A 16,076-nucleotide genomic window follows, 5' to 3' on the forward strand; every position below is an offset into this window, starting at 1 on the left:
CCCTTCCAATGTTTAAGGCCGACTCAAGAAGAACAAAATCGAGCTTGGTAAAGTGGTTGGTGTCTTTTCTTGCAATGATGGTGTTCCCTATGACCTTGTGCCACACTCTAATGCCCGGATGGTGGACTAATAGAGCGCGACTAGCATGATAGTTCTCAAATTTCCTTCCGGAAATCGCCTCCCAAAGAGTAGCGGGGTCATACTTGCCAACATTCTTGAAATAACTATGTGAATCATCAAGACCCAAAGCTTTACTCATTTCCTCGAAGGAGATGCGCCTACTAACATTAGCTAGGTGGAACTCGATGTTTTCCATGGTCTCTACCTTTGTAACTTTCAAAGAACTCAAGAATTCTAAGGTAAGGGAGGGGTATGTCAATTCTTTTGTTGCAAACAATTTTTCCAACCCCATGGCTTTAAAGAAGGCTCTAGTTTGCTCAAGGACACCCAACTTATCTAAGGCATCTTCACAAATAAACTTGGTGGATAGAAAGGATTTTCTAGCAAACTTGGCAAAAGTTTCCCTATGGGATTTGGAAATGAAAATTACCTCCGGATAGTTCGAAAGTTGAGCAATTTCCGGAGTAGTGGATGTTGTTGCTTCCAAGGGAGGTTGTTCTTGTTGCACTTCCAAGTTTGAGCTAGCTACCACCATAGCCAATGAGGCTTTCTTTTCTTGAAGACTCTTTTGTCTTGTTGAGAGTGTCTTTGCCTTTGGTGCCTTTGTTGCTCCTTTTGTCCTTGCCATTGATGCTTGGACCAAGAAAAGAGTGAAAATCTTCAATTTTCAAGTGTACCCAAATCGATTATAAGATGAAAGGCTTTGCCTTTATAAATTCAAAAATCGACTCAAAGGTTGAAGATTTTGGTGCTTGGTTTGATTTTTGTTGAAATAGGAGTGATTAATTTTTGGTAGAAGGATGTTTTGATTTGATTTTAATGAATGTGGCTGAGGAAATCTTGTTTTTGTGATGGAGAGGATGAGGGTTTTGAGTATTGGGGTTTATGGGTAGTGTTTTGAATGAAGGAATGAAGAAATGAATGTGGGAGAGGGTTTATAAAAGACCCGAAAATTTTGAAATGCAGGGGGAAGACGGGCGGCTTTCCTTCGGGACGCACGGATTCTGTCTGTTCTGGGCTTGAAAATTCTCGCCTAAAGACGGGCCGCTTTGAGCAAAGACGCTCGAATTGTTCCGCTGCGGGACGGGCATCTTTCAGTGAAGACGGGCGGATTCCTTTCCAGGCATTTTCTTGTTTTTCTCAGCCAAAAAGACGGGCGTCTTTTCTTGCAAGATGGGCGTCTTTTTAAGGACGGGCGGATTCCTTTGCAGGACGGCCGGATTTGCTAACAGTCCCAAAATTTCAAAAATTCAGCTCATGAAGGACGGGCGGATTCTGACCAAGACGCCCGGGTTGCCTGAAGACGGGCGGGTTCTCTTGAAAACGCTCGGATTCTACCCCTTTTATCCGGATTCAGTTCCATCCGTGTACTTGCATATCTCTTGTCATTTTTTCATTCTTCAAAATCTCGTGTTCTTCATTGTGGGGGCACTACTAAGGCATGGATAGCCTAGGCAATTGCTATCCCCACACTAAGCTAAAGCACTACGCATTAATTGAAATCATTGGTCCCTCCCTCACTTCTCTCAAACATGATAATTATCTTGATCAAGGCATGAAAATCCAAAAATGACAAAAAATGCAATATGAGAATTAAAATGCGAGTTAGGAGTTAGAAATATTTACAAATGGTGGTTTAGGGAGGACTCCACCAAACTCTCATCCTTAGTGAGATGTCATGGGGGCATGTCCAAGGTGTTGTTGATGTTGCTCAACACCTTGAAGAAGTAATCAAAAGCTTGTTCATTGTCATGATAAAGATCTTCAATAGATCTTTGCCCTTGTTGTCGGTCTTGATCGATAGCATTACCAATATAGGGATTGAAAATCCCTTCAAACTCATCGTCCCAAAGACCACAAACTTCATCTACTTGATCACTAAAGATCTCTTGATTTGATAGAGACACTCTCCCATTATCTCGTTTTGGCCAATGGGGCCATCTTCTTCATTGCTTGACTTTGGTGAGCTTTGCAAGCTCTATTTGTTATAACTCACTTGCTCTTTGAATGGAGCATCTTCAATTCTCTTCTTCCATTGGAGTTCCGAGTTCTTCCTATCATCCTTCCGGCTATAATGATCAATCATAAAACATGGTTCATGCAAACGGGGAGCTCTCATGGTCTTGTCAAGATTGAAAGTTATACTCTCATCTCCCACTTCTAGAGTGAGCTCTCCATGTTTCACATCAATCACCGCACCCGCGGTGTGTAAGAAAGGTCTTCCTAGAATGATTGGAATGTTGGAGTCTTCTTCCATATCAACAATGACAAAGTCCACCGCGATGAAAAATTTCCCAATTCGTACGGGAAGAGCTTCCCATATCCCTAATGGTGTCTTCGTCAATCTATCGGCCATTTGGAGTGTGATATTGGTGCATTTAAGCTCTCCCATCCCCAACCTTTTACTCACCGAGTACGGCATAACACTCACACTAGCCCGTAGATCACATAAGTCTTTGTTGATCGTGGTGTCGCCAATGGTACACGGTATTGAGAAGCTTCCTGGATCCTTGAGCTTTGGAGGTGAACTCCCTTGAAGTATTGCACTACTCACCTTGGTGAAAGCGATAGTCTCAAGCTTCCGGATCGACTTCTTCTTTGTGAGGATGTCTTTCATGTATTTCGCATAGGCCGGCACGTGATTGATTAATTCCGTGAAAGGAATTGAGACTTCCAAATTCTTCACAATTTCCATAAATTTTCCAAGTTGGTCATCAAATTTGGGCTTGGCTTGACGACTTGGAAAAGGAAGTCTTATCATAATGGGCTCCTTCTCCTTGACCTTGTCTTCATTTTTCGATGAGATTTCTTCTTTTGATGGTTCTCCATCCTTGGAGTTTTGCACAATTTCTTCCTTGTCACTAGCTTCCACAACTTTATCCTCAACTTGCTTCTTCGGTGCTTCATATCTTGTACCACTTCTCAAGTGAATGGCACTAACTGTTTCATGTCTTGGGGGATTACTTTGAGGTGGTAATTTCCCCTTTTGTCTTTGTGAGCTTGAAGATGCTAGTTGAGTCAATTGGGTTTCCAACATTTTGGTGTGAGCTAGGATGTTGTTGATGGTGGTTTCCTTTGCTTGACTATCCTTTTGCATTTGAGTTAAAAACTCTTGTTAATTCTTTTGCATTTGAAGGACCGCTTTTTGAACATCAAATCCTTGGTCATTTTGTTGATTGTATGGAGATTGATTTTGGTAACCTTGGTTTTGGTTGTAAAAGGGTCTTTGATTTTAGTTTCTCATGGGAGGTGGGGTGTATGTTGTTTGAGGGTTTTGAACATTTTGGCTTTTGTATGAGAGATTTGGATGGAATTTTGGTGTTTTCATTGTAATAGTTGGAATAAGGGGTACCACTCTTGTATGCTTGGAAAGCATTCACTTGTTAATTTGTTCCCCTACATTCACTTGGGTCATGTCCCAAAGTTCCACAATTCTCACATATCCCACTTGGGATTGATGAAGATGCCGTCATGGCATTAACATGATGCTTTGGTGATTTTGAGGCTTCTTCAAGTCTAGCCATAGCCTTTTCAAACTTCAAATTGATGGTATCAATGTGAGCACTAAGTTGAGCACCCAATTGAGTAACGGAGTCCACTTCATGCTTTCCTCCTCTAGTAGCCTTGCGAGGTCTACTATATTGTGAGTTATGGACTGCCATTTCCTCAGTTTTGTTCCAAGTTTGATTGTCATCAACTTCGGTGAACATTCTATTTGATCCCATGTTGAGAATGTTCCTTGAATCTTCATATAGACCATTCCAATATTGTTGTACCAAGAACCACTCGCTAAGTCGATGGTGAGGACATGAGCGACAAATCCCTTTGAACAGCTCCCAAGCTTCATACAAAGATTCTTTATCCCTTTGCTTAAAACCCGTAATTTGAGCTCTTAGCATGTTAGCCTTTTCCGATGAGTAGAACTTTTTGTAGAAAGCTAGAGCCAACTTCTTCCAAGAATCAATTCCGAGAGTGGCCTTATCAAGGCTCTTCAACTATTTTTTCGCGGTGCCAATTAGGGAAAAAGGAAATAAGACCCATAGAATTTGGTCTTGAGTTACACCGGTTTGAGAAATCGCATCACAATAATCGCAAAAAGCCTCCATATGAGAGTGAGGGTCTTCACTAGGCATCCCCCCAAATTGGCTTCTTTCGACTAATTGGATAAATGCGGATTTGGCAATGAAATTTTCGGTTAGATGTTGTGGTGTGGGAGTACCATTGGGTAGATTCTCCTCGGTGGGTACGGAATGTGATGAAAACTTAGGCATTGTGGGTTGATTTTGTGTTGTATTTTGTGTTGGGTTCTCCTCACCTTCTCTTGCAAAAGGGTTGATGAACTCAATAGTTGGTTGAATATCTACAACCTCACCAATACCTCTCAAATTTCTCCTAGCAAGTCTTCTATTGGTTGTCAAAGTTCTTTCAATTTCACGATCAAAGGTTAACAAGTCACCTTGTGACCTTCTAGACATGCAAAGAAAGACACAACTAATAACAATATAAGAAAATCTAAATCAAGTTAACACCGTCCCCGGCAACGGCGCCATTTTTGGTCGGAGTGAATCTTTTCGGTAACTTGTCGTTAGGAGCACCTAGACCAAAACACAATTTATAGCTTCACAAACAACTCTACAATTAGTAAAGAGGTAAGTAAAGGTTGGATCCCAAGGGATGGTAATTGAGATGAGATTTCTATTGCAACTAGTGGTGTTTTAGGGATGTCACAATTTGGGTTGATGTAGAAGGTCACTAAACTAAATAGCAATAAAAGTAAACAAGCAAGATGAATTAAAAAGTGTTGTAAACAATTGATAAAAAGCATTAGGGTATCATGGGGTCATAGGGGATTCATGGGAATTGATCATACAAACATGTTCCCAAATTATAAGCAAGCAATTATTGTTGTGATGGATTGGGTTGGGTTATATCTTACAATCCTAGGAACGTTTGGGTCCCGGAGCCGAATCGATTAGATTGTACAACACCTACAAGTCGACTTAGTCTTCCCTACTCAACAACATGCATGGTCTAATGAGACTCGAGTTGGTTTATGTCTTACAAGTCTCATTGAAAAGATAGGTGATGGGTAAAAAATGCAAGGATTCATAGGCTCGCATTTCATCAAACATAACATGTGCATGAGTTGAGATCATAACAAGCAAGCAAATAAACCATGAAAGCATATTAATTTAAGCATGAATCATCCCCCATGTTGGTTTCCCCTAATTACCCATTAACCCTAGCTATGGAACTACTCACTCATTATCATGTTGAACATGCTAGCAAGGTTGTCAATCATACCAACAAAGTGAAACATGATGAACAAATGAAAGTAATTAGCAATAATTAAAAAGGGATTAAGAGAATTATACCTACTAATGATTCCATTAACAAAGCAAAGAATAAAAGAAGTACTTGATGCTTGATTGAGAGGTTGTCAATCTCCCAATAATAGCCCAAATAATCTTTAATTACCCAAAATAAAGGATGAACAAAAGAGAGATTAAGGAAATAAAACTTGTATTAAAACTTGATTAATTGTTGGATACAATATTAAAGAGAGATTTTATTGATATTAACTATACCAGAGATTGCTAAGAAGAACATGCTCTTCTAATTAGACTAATAGGGTATTTATAGTGGGGATTAGGTGTAGGAATTAGGGTTAACTAAGGGCTTAAATGACGATTAAGTCCCTAGTTAGGAAAACGGCAGTATTTTCGGAAGGATGGGCATCTTTCTTGAAGCTTGAAGAAACGAAGTTGTGCTGTTTGGAATCCGTGCGTCTTAGGCATGGGACGGCCGGATTCGTGAGTTGCTGCTCGGGCGTCTTTGGGAGAAGACGGGCGTCTTCTGGGGTTGCTGCCCGGGCGTCTTGTAAGGAAGACGCATGGATTGTGGCTTGGTGGACGGGCGTCTTCTTGGGAAGACGCACAGATTGTCATGCAGCGTGCTTTCTTCTTCTTTTCTTCCCTTTTCTTCATAAAATCCTTGGGGATTTCCTCGGGGATGCAAGGATCTCTTCTCATCATTGCCCATCTACTATAGTATGTACAAAGGCCTTCTAATCTTGTCTCTCCTTGACTCTTGGTCATTGAATTCAAACAATTTAGTCTCGTTTTGCCATGAAAATGCAAGGTTTGCACTCCTTTCCTACCAAGGACACAAATCCTCAAAGAAAATGCAAAACAAAGGACTAAAGACAATAAATGACCCAAATATGCACTAAAAAGCATGGGAACAAGGCTAATTCGGGGACTAAATATGCTCTAATTATGGTCACATCACCGAGTTATGAAAACCGACAATTGTCTTGTACAAACTATTCCCTAACCTTGTTCAAGTTTCACCCTTGGCTACACGTAAGTGTATTATCTCCAGCGGATTCACCAAACTGTGGACAATGGCACCCACGGGGGCGCTTGGGAGAGAGAACAAGCGTTTGCATTTTGTGGAGTCGCCACCAAGTTTTATGGGAAATTGGAACCGTTCGAATACCTCGTGTCATGTCAAGACACAAAGTAGAGACATGAACACTAAGCAATCGTTACCCTTAGCATTCTATGTCTAGAATGACTCTCGTGGATGCCAATGAACACGGATATTCACAGAGATCTAGAGTAAGGGGTGAGGGTACGTATTAGGAAGCTCTTTTGATCGAACACCTAATCCCGCCCGCCTCGATAGCGGCCTCTACTAATGATTAGGGACATCATCTATACTCGATATATCGTCGATTATATGCATGCAATGCAACATCCAAGTTTTAATCCTAGCATATGAAGATTAGACTAAGTCGGCTAACAATTAATTTAACATACAATTGGGTCAAAGTAGGATTTAATGCTCAATTACATGTGAAAACATACAATTGATACAAAATACGATGATGAATACGATAAAGAAAATTACAATAAAGAAAAATTACAATGATTACATCGGGTTCATTGATCTATGTCGAAAACACCTTTAAAACGGATAGTTTAAGAAAAAAGAATAAAAGAAAGAATTAACGAACAGATCAGTAGGTGATAATACGGATAATAGTCAATTATACGTAAACTAATTAAACTAGGTCAAGCAACAACGGAGGTTCAGAGACAGAAATCATCCTGGAACAGGCGCAGCAGGACTGCGCCCTTTGGAAGAGGCGCAGCAGATGCTGCGTCTATTCCAAGGGTGAGTTCTGGCTGTGAAGCCGGAAATGCAAATCGTTAATGTAAATCAGTGATTTTAATGGTTGGATTATGATATTTGACTCGGATGGAAGTGATTAATACATTATTTACATGTGATTAATGGTCATAAAAGCAATAAAACATGGATGAGACGGTGTTAAACGAATTAATTACATGAATGAACGATTGATTAGTGACATAGGTGATCAAAATAGGTTAAACATAACGAATTAATGACAAATTGATGACGAAAACGACAAAAGACAGATGAAGATATATAAAAGATCGAATTCCAGAAATCCGATTTGAACAAATCGAATTCCTACAACCCGGATTGAGTTTAATGACGAAAACCCGCAAATATGAGAGTATAAGGGATTTAAGTCGGATTTAATGATGAATTAAACGTGTTAATGAATGAACAATAATATACAGGTGAAGTTATTATGATTGTACCAAAGAATCAAACGAAAACAAACAAAGACTGACGAATTACAGAGGACGAAGGAAGAAGAAAGGAAGCAGGAACTGCGGCAGCCTCACGAAGAGGCGCGGCGGAACTCGCGCTCCTTCAAGAGGAGGCGCAGCTTGTTGCGTCCTTTCTCGACGGTTTGTCTTCTGGAAATCTGTAAAAAGGGTTTCAAAGCACGGTTTTAGAAATCGGTTTTAACAAGGTGTTTTCGACATAAACCTTACATTAATGATGATACTAAAAGTAAATAACAATAAATAAAAGAGAGATTTACACCCTCAGACTTACATGTTTGACGAAAGGAGAAGAACTAAGCTATCGATTAGTGATGCTCGACTCGAATGTAGACGAAAGTGCCCTCGTAAGAGGAAAACGATTAGATTAATTAAGTTGATTATTGTGGAGTTGGTCAAATTGGTCGGTCATGCAAACGAGGCTGGTACTCAGAAGGATCCGAGCTTACGTGGTCGAATGTTCAAGCACGTAGACGCCAAAAAGTAATAACAAATGTCTAGAATGCAAAGGGAGAAGAGAAGGGCGGACACTCGCGTGAGAAATATGAGGAGCAAAGGCTCCTATTTATACTAATCACGTGAAGGAATAGGGTTTTCGGAGAGACTGTGGAAGTGAATCTCGGAAAGATATGAAAAAGATACGAGAAAAACGCGGAAAAGGACCTGGGAAGAGGCGCAGCAGTCACTGCGTCTCTTGGAAGAGGCGCAGCACCTGCTGCGTCTGTTCCCAAGTGGTTTCCTCATGCGGAAGAAAGATTTCTGTCTTTAAGTTATGGAAGGACGGAATAATTTGGTTTTCCTTAATATTTTGTATGAATATTACAGGAAATTGTTTACCAAAGAATAAAAGATTATGAAATATTTATAAAATATGGAATAGAAATATCTGGAACATTCCAAAACATTCTGACTCGGGATTTAGCGGCTGTCAGAAAATGAAGACGGTTTTAGGCCCGGACTCCAAATGTACTCTAATTACTGTCAAAACGACCGTATCGGCGCGTAGATGACAAGTAAGAGGTAGACATTAGTGTTTGAGCAATCACTTGACGATAAACTTACGATCTGTCACAAATCGTTCCACGTACCAAACATGCGGCCTAATCATCATCGGGTGGTTTGCGGGAGGTGCAGAAATAAGGTGTCTACACACTCAAGGACACATCCCGAAGATGCCTCGGACACATCCCCAAGACGCCTCGAGTAAATTTCCTTATCATGGCCGGCGAGCCTTTGTTCGCAAACACTCAAGGACGCATCCCGAAGATGCCTCGGGTACATTTCCTTATCATGGCTGGCGAGCCTTTGTCCGCAAACACTCAAGGACACATCCCGAAGATGCCTCGGGTACATTTCCGTATCGCAACTGGCGAGCCTTTGTCCGCAAACATGCAAGGACATATCCGAAGATGCCTCAGGTATACTCCTTCTTATGGCTGGCGAGCTTTTGTACGTAGTCTAACGGACTTTAAACGACCCGCACGGATAGTCGACAAACTCTAAACTGTTCCCGACGACAGGTCCTTGGCTCGTACCCTCGAGTTGCCTTGGCGTCGCCCTTCCAGACGGCAGGTCCTCGGCCCGAATCCTTTCGAGCCGCCTCGACATCGCTTGGGTCTCCAGGTTGTAATCTTCGATTGACATGGGGGCTCTACTTTGACTTTCGCCCTGTCCAAGCCTCAGTCAAAGTGAGGGCTCTGTTGATACCCAGTATCTGCTGAGATTCCAACAAACACCCGATGATTATCGGACTATAACATGTTTTGGAATCGCGGCGTTTGATCGACAGTTTGTGTACAACTTTACGTCGAAAAACTTAAAACGATTTCGAAAATAAAATATTTCAAAACATTTCAAAAATACCTGGAGTGTTTAATGCACGACGACGGGGTCGCAATGACACTAACTAGAGTCAAAACCAACACCGGACCAAAAACCGACTCAGAAAATCAAATCCCGACTCCAATAACGAGTCAAACCGAGTCAACCACCAAAAACAAAACATTTCAAACCTTCTACCTTAGGTTTTCCCGGATTTATGTTTAGTCAAGTACCAAACATATGACTACAAAACCAAGGATAGAACAAAATATGATTGCGTTTGTGTGAAAGCGACAACTCACCTCAAAGACCCGCGACGTGGCTCGCGCCTCTTTGAGCAGCCCAGGTGGCCACGTCGCTCAAAACTCACACAACCACTCATTCTCCTATAAATACCCCTCAAATGCCCCCCATTTGAGACTTACGCGAGTGTCCGCCCCCTCTTTTCTCCCGTAAAATTCTCGACTCGACTTCTCAAGTCACAATCCGACGCGTGTTTACAACCTACCGATCGTAAATACAAGCCTTACACATTGTTTGGTACCGTCATCGTGCATTAAATCACTTGACCGACCACTTCGAGCACTACACCGTCACTAATCTTAAATACTCTTTTTACTTACCAAAACGGTTTTAAACCGAGTCTTTTCCGACCAAACGAGTTGTTACACTTACGTCGGTCACTCGCCATAACCAAACATGTAAGTATGAGGGTGTAAAAATCCTCTTTTATTATGTTTTCATTTGTTTCATGACTATAACATGCTAAAACGTGCATAACATGAACCAAAACATGAAATAAACGAAACTGACTTTTGGCATGAGACAGAAGCCCCTTAGGTTGCAGGCTTACCCGCGCCTAAATGGGGTGTCCAGGTCAGAGATCAACCGTGTTTGTTATCGTCATTTCCCTTTAATTCATTTTCATATTTGTAATCGGTTTTTACCATTTCAAATATTTTCGAACCCTTTTTGTTTCATTTTATTTGTTTTAACCATAAAACATTTTTCACCCTTGGTTCCTCATACCATAACGGTTAAATCCGTGTTGCGGTGATAATATTTGGTTAGTGACATTTAAAAGGTATTTTAAAGCCTTTTATTTTATTTCTTTACATTTTCAAAATAGACATATTAGTCACCAACACAAAGTCATCCTTGGTTCTACACACCATGCCGGATTTCAACCCGGGTACGATGATGAGTATCGACTAATTACATTCAAATGAACTTAAAACAATTAGTTCATAATTATTTTCAAAACTATTCATGTCAAGTTTGTCAAATCGAACCCGACACCGAATATTATCAAAATCATGATGATTATTCGAGTCTAGTTCTTCAAATCAACAAATGCGGTCTAAACGACCCTTTCAAATCAAACCGGGTTCAAATACCCATTTTTTATACGTTTTATAACGTTTTTCGAATAGTCAGAACACGGCATACAACCGTTGGTTGACTCGCGCCTAAACAGGCCCTTCTTTCTCATTTTCAGAACCAGGGGAGGCCCCTTTACACCGCCGGCTGGCTCGCGCCTCATATAGCCGTCTGGTACAGGGCTTGTTCCCTTCCAGTATTAGTCTAGGACGATCCCGACTCAGATTAGCCCGGATAAAGGAGGATCAGATGACTATTTACTCGTTCAAAATCATATTTGCAAAATGCCTTATTAAATGGATCACGTTATGCACCTAATTCGGTAAATGGATGTTTAATTTCCGTCTTGCATGCAAATCAACCATTAATCCAACTCGACATCTTATACTTGATACTTGGATTAAATCAACCGACTTAGAAAGCTCTCACATGTTAGGTTTAAATAATTGGATGCGCATTCAAGCATTTAAGCCGTTTTATCAACTTTTGCATTCAACCAACCAAGATCGATCAGTAGAGGCCGCTACCCCGGGCGGGATTGGGTGTCTGATTAAAGGGCTTCCCAATACGTATCTTCACCTCTTACTCAGAAACTTTGGATAGTGGACGACCTTATCCACGGCGTACGAGAGTCATTCTAGAGATAGGATGCTAAAGAGGGACGATTCCTTATCTTTAGTACCTATGTCAAACCCTGCTTTGTGCTTCATTTGACCGAGGTATAAAGTGGATTTGAATGGGTCCAAGCATCCCACAAATGCTTAGTGGCGACTCCGAACATCTCTAATCGTTTCGAGACCTTTACCGAGATGAAACCGACCGATCTAAAACGATCCGGTCGAAAGCATTTTTACGCCACCAAGCGTGGCTTTCAAAAGACCGCTGCCATTGTCCACAGATTGAGCCGGGCATACGCAGGTGGGCCCACATCCACATAGAGAATAGGAATGACTATTGTTTATGTTGTAACTGACCTCGTTTAAATATTTTGAAAACTGTGGTGATCCATTCGGGGATGGTAAGCAGTTGTCTAGCAGGTATATCTTGGATGCACGCGGGATTAGCTGGGGATGGAGTCACCACGTGTCAGAGTCGTGGACTTCTGCTGTTGTATCATAACAATTGTTACTTAGTTTGTTTTTCATTTGGAATAGTTGTATCTTACTTCTCAGTTTTGGTTTTGATGTAATCACTTTAAACTTAATTACTTAAAGTTAGTTTCTGGATGGTCTACTTTGATTACTATGCCTCAGGTAACCGAGATGGTACCCTTCTCATGCGCTAGGTGGTCTTGGTAAGGCATCTTGGTGTATGGGGGTGTTACAACCACACAATCCTCTATAAACACTCCTCAAATGCCACCATTTTGAAGGCGCGCGAGCATCCGCCCCCTCTTTTCTCCCTTTAAATTCTAGACCTCCACTTCCCGAGTCAACAAACGACACTTATTTTCGACCTACCGATTGAAAATACGAGTCATACACATTGTTTGGTACCGTCATAGTGCATTAAATCACTTGACTTACCACTTCGACCAACTACACCATTACTACAGCAAAGCAACACTCCATGATTTACAAAACGGTGTTAAATCGAGTTTTCCGACTCACAAGTTTTCACAGTTTGTCGATTTCTCGTCAAGCAACCTAGCATGTAAGTATGAGGGTGTAATTAATCCTCTTCTCTCATGAACTTTTTATCCTTTTTATGACCTTAACATGCTAAAGCATGCATAACATAGTCCAAAATACGGATTGATCGAGCCAAAACTGAGTTTTAATCTGAACCAAAATCCCCTAGTCACAACTAGGTGGCTCGCGTCTCTTATGACACCCCAGGTCAGAACTCAAATGAGTTTGAGTTCATCATTCCTTCATTTTCATTCATTATTTGTAATCGGTTTTTTCCATTTCAAATATTTCAAATCCTTTATACAACATGCATTTTTAACCATATATTGTACTCTCCCTTGGCTCTTCATGCCATGATGGTTTAACCATGACTCGGTGATAATGTTTGGTTAATTACATTTTAAAGGATATTTTAAAGCCTTTTATTCATTTGTTTACATTTACAAAAACAATATTAGTCATATACAAATAATATTCTTTGGTTCTACATACCATGTCGGTTTAACCCGAGTACGATGATAAACTTAGTCTACTTACAAAGCAATGAACTTAATATCGTTAGTTCATATCAAGCGCTTTTTTACAGTTTATTTACAAAGCAATGAACTTAACATAACTAGTTCATAACAAACATTTTCATCCTTTTTCACAAAACTATCCATGTCAAGCTTGTAAAACTGAACCTGGCGTCGAATATTGTCAACATAATGATAATTATTCTGAGTCCCGTTCTTCATATCAGCACAAAAGCGGTCGTAACGACCTTTTCGACAAAACGGATTTTGACACCCACTTGTACAAATAATTTCACAAAAAATTTCATAAGCATTTTAAAACCAGGAGACGCCCCTTTAGGTCGTCATCTGACTTGCGCCTAATTAGGCTCTCTGTGTAATACCCGTCCTTTTAGGGACCCGTTGACCGACCTTAGATACCGATCTTGACCTTGGGAAACCCCAAGAGGGGTGTCTTGTGACATGATAAGCTCTGAGTGTATGGTACTCGATCTAGTCGAAGCTACTCGATCGAGTAGCTTGGGAGCTCGATCGAGTAGGGGTCACTCGATCGAGTAAGTTAGTTACTCGATCGAGTAACGGGTTTGCAGCGGGGAATTATAAATCGTGTTTCGTGAAACCTCAAATCATTTCCGCTTCTCTTCCCTAAACCTAGATGTCGTCTCTTCTTCTTCACTACACCATAGTTCATTCCTTTGAGGTTTTTGACGATGCTTACACCGTAAGAATGGGTTGCTTGAGTCGGGTAGCGGTCTTGACACCAGATTGCTATGCATAGGTATGTTATCGTCATCATCATCGTCATTGTTATTTCAGTTAGGGTTGTAGTGACAGTGATAGATGGTTGTACTGTTGTTTAGATGTATTGCTTGGTTGATTGGTATCATGTGATCGGACGTGGAATCGCTGCGGTGCGCTAAAGGTAGGTTCGCCTACTCAGTACTGTTGTTTGTCTAGAGTGTCTTGATGTGGTTTGGCTGATGTAGTATCGGTATGATTGATTGATTATGGTAATTGGTTGGTGTTGTGTTGCTTTGATTAACGTTGTTGTGGTGCAGTTGATTGTGATTGTTTGTTTATGGTTCTCGAGGTGTGTCCTCGGCTGAGTGGAGTCACTTGCGGGAGTGGCTTCACGCCCGTAGTTCGCCCTCCGTGGAACCCGTCACAGGAGGGGATGTGCTTATTAAGGGACAAGGGTTTGTCGCTTATTTTGATGAGCGGGACTTAGGTGGGAACGGCTGCGGTCCCCCACTGGCAGGGCTGGTCCAGTGGACAGTCGGTGACGGTGATTGATTGGAGATGTGGTGTGTGTATGTTTTGTGTACTTGCGTTGTGTGTGTGGTTGTTGGTGTATTTCCTCAGTTACTGACCTTGTGTGGTTTTATCTTGTTGTTTGTTTCTACTGTGTCTGTCGTGATCCCTTATGGTGAGCAATCGGTCTTAGCAGGTTGTGATCTGGAGGATAGCTGGGTGCTTGGCAGGATGAGTCTATCACAAGTCATGGCAGAAGTAGTTCATCTAGCTGATAGTGGTTTCGAGTTGTATCTTTTGTATCAGTAGTTTTGTTAATCACATGTAATATAACTTAATTGCTCTTTTATCGACGTTTGATTATTATTGTCCTCGGGCAACCGAGTTGGTAACGCCCTTATATGCTAGGGAAGGTCTTATTAAGGCTCCTTGGTATATGGGGGTGTTACAAAGTGGTATCAGAGCGACGATTTTGGAACCTGTAATAAATGATAATCCGAGACATGAGGATATTGAAGACCGCATGGTATGATCTTTCCAATTTCCTTTTTCCTCTTTATGTTAATGACAATGTTGCTTTATTTTGATTGATGCGGTATAAACAATGTGAATTTAGGATTGCATTAGGATGTATATATGTTAGTTCCATCATGGCATGTAGTTTGCATGTTAGAAAATTTTTGTGAAACCGTCTATTTGGGAAGCTTGACAAGTGTATATAGGCCCTAGTAGATGCTTTTTCTTCTTAAGACTTTGCTTGTTAGAATACTTGTAAAACACCCTAGGATGTGTCATGCTAGTATCCTTTGACCCATGGATTAAGGCCTAGTCAAGAGTACCTTGTGGTGTGATAACTCCTTGGCCACCATTTATTCCAAGGTGACCCTTGAAACCATGCAACCATCATTCATCCATGTTCTACCATACATTTTTGTCATCAAAGGGAATGGGCACAAAAATTGTTCAAATTTGAGTTCAAGAAATGAAATGAAAAGTGAAAGAAAGTTTGCAGAATGCATCAAAAGAAAAGAGGAGTAACAAAAATGAAAACTCCTATTCAAATATAAGGCACCCTCGTTACTAATTGGGGTGACTTTGAAAATGTTCAAAAGAAAATGCAAAAAGTTGAAAAGTTGTCAAGTATTGAATTGCCAAAAATCAAAAGAAATGGCAAAAGAAAGTGTTCTCAAATGTCAATTGCCACAAGAATATGGGGGGAAGAACAACAACAAAAGCAAACTCCCAAATGAAACTCAAATACTACTGATCTCTTTATCCATCGTATCCATTTTTGTGCATGGTAGAGAGGGGACGACCCTTCTTCTTGTCTAGGCAAGAGGAGGAATTCCGCGATCCTCCAGTGTTTCTAACACCATATATAGGGAGTCTACTCTTGACAAAAGCATTTAACGATTGAGGACAAAGGTACCCTAACTTGACACAACTTGGAGGTGATTTATTGGTATCCTTCTAGGCTTAGTAGTTTGAAGAAATTGTATCTATAATGGAGTGTGTACCCTTATATTGCTTCCCTTGTAGATAATTTCCGTCACTTAGATGAGGAAAGTGGCTATTCTTTTGTAGATGCATCCATTACTTGATTTTGTGTGCTTTAATGTTTGGATGTGTCGCCATTTTGGCAAGATCCACCTTGCCTTGCAAGAAGACATCCTACCTGATGGTTGTCTTGT

At 40.8% G+C, this 16,076-nt stretch overlaps 1 non-coding gene across 1 annotated transcript; it reads left to right on the top strand.

The window, feature by feature from the left end:
- The first annotated feature begins 3,912 nt into the window (after positions 1 to 3,912).
- Positions 3,913 to 4,019, top strand: LOC141610240 (small nucleolar RNA R71). Its single transcript, XR_012528139.1, has one exon. It is a non-coding gene; the product is annotated as a small nucleolar RNA R71 (small nucleolar RNA).
- The last annotated feature ends 12,057 nt before the right edge of the window (positions 4,020 to 16,076 follow it).

This window comes from Silene latifolia, chromosome 10, assembly GCF_048544455.1.
Source record: "Silene latifolia isolate original U9 population chromosome 10, ASM4854445v1, whole genome shotgun sequence".
Lineage (NCBI taxonomy): Eukaryota > Viridiplantae > Streptophyta > Magnoliopsida > Caryophyllales > Caryophyllaceae > Silene > Silene latifolia.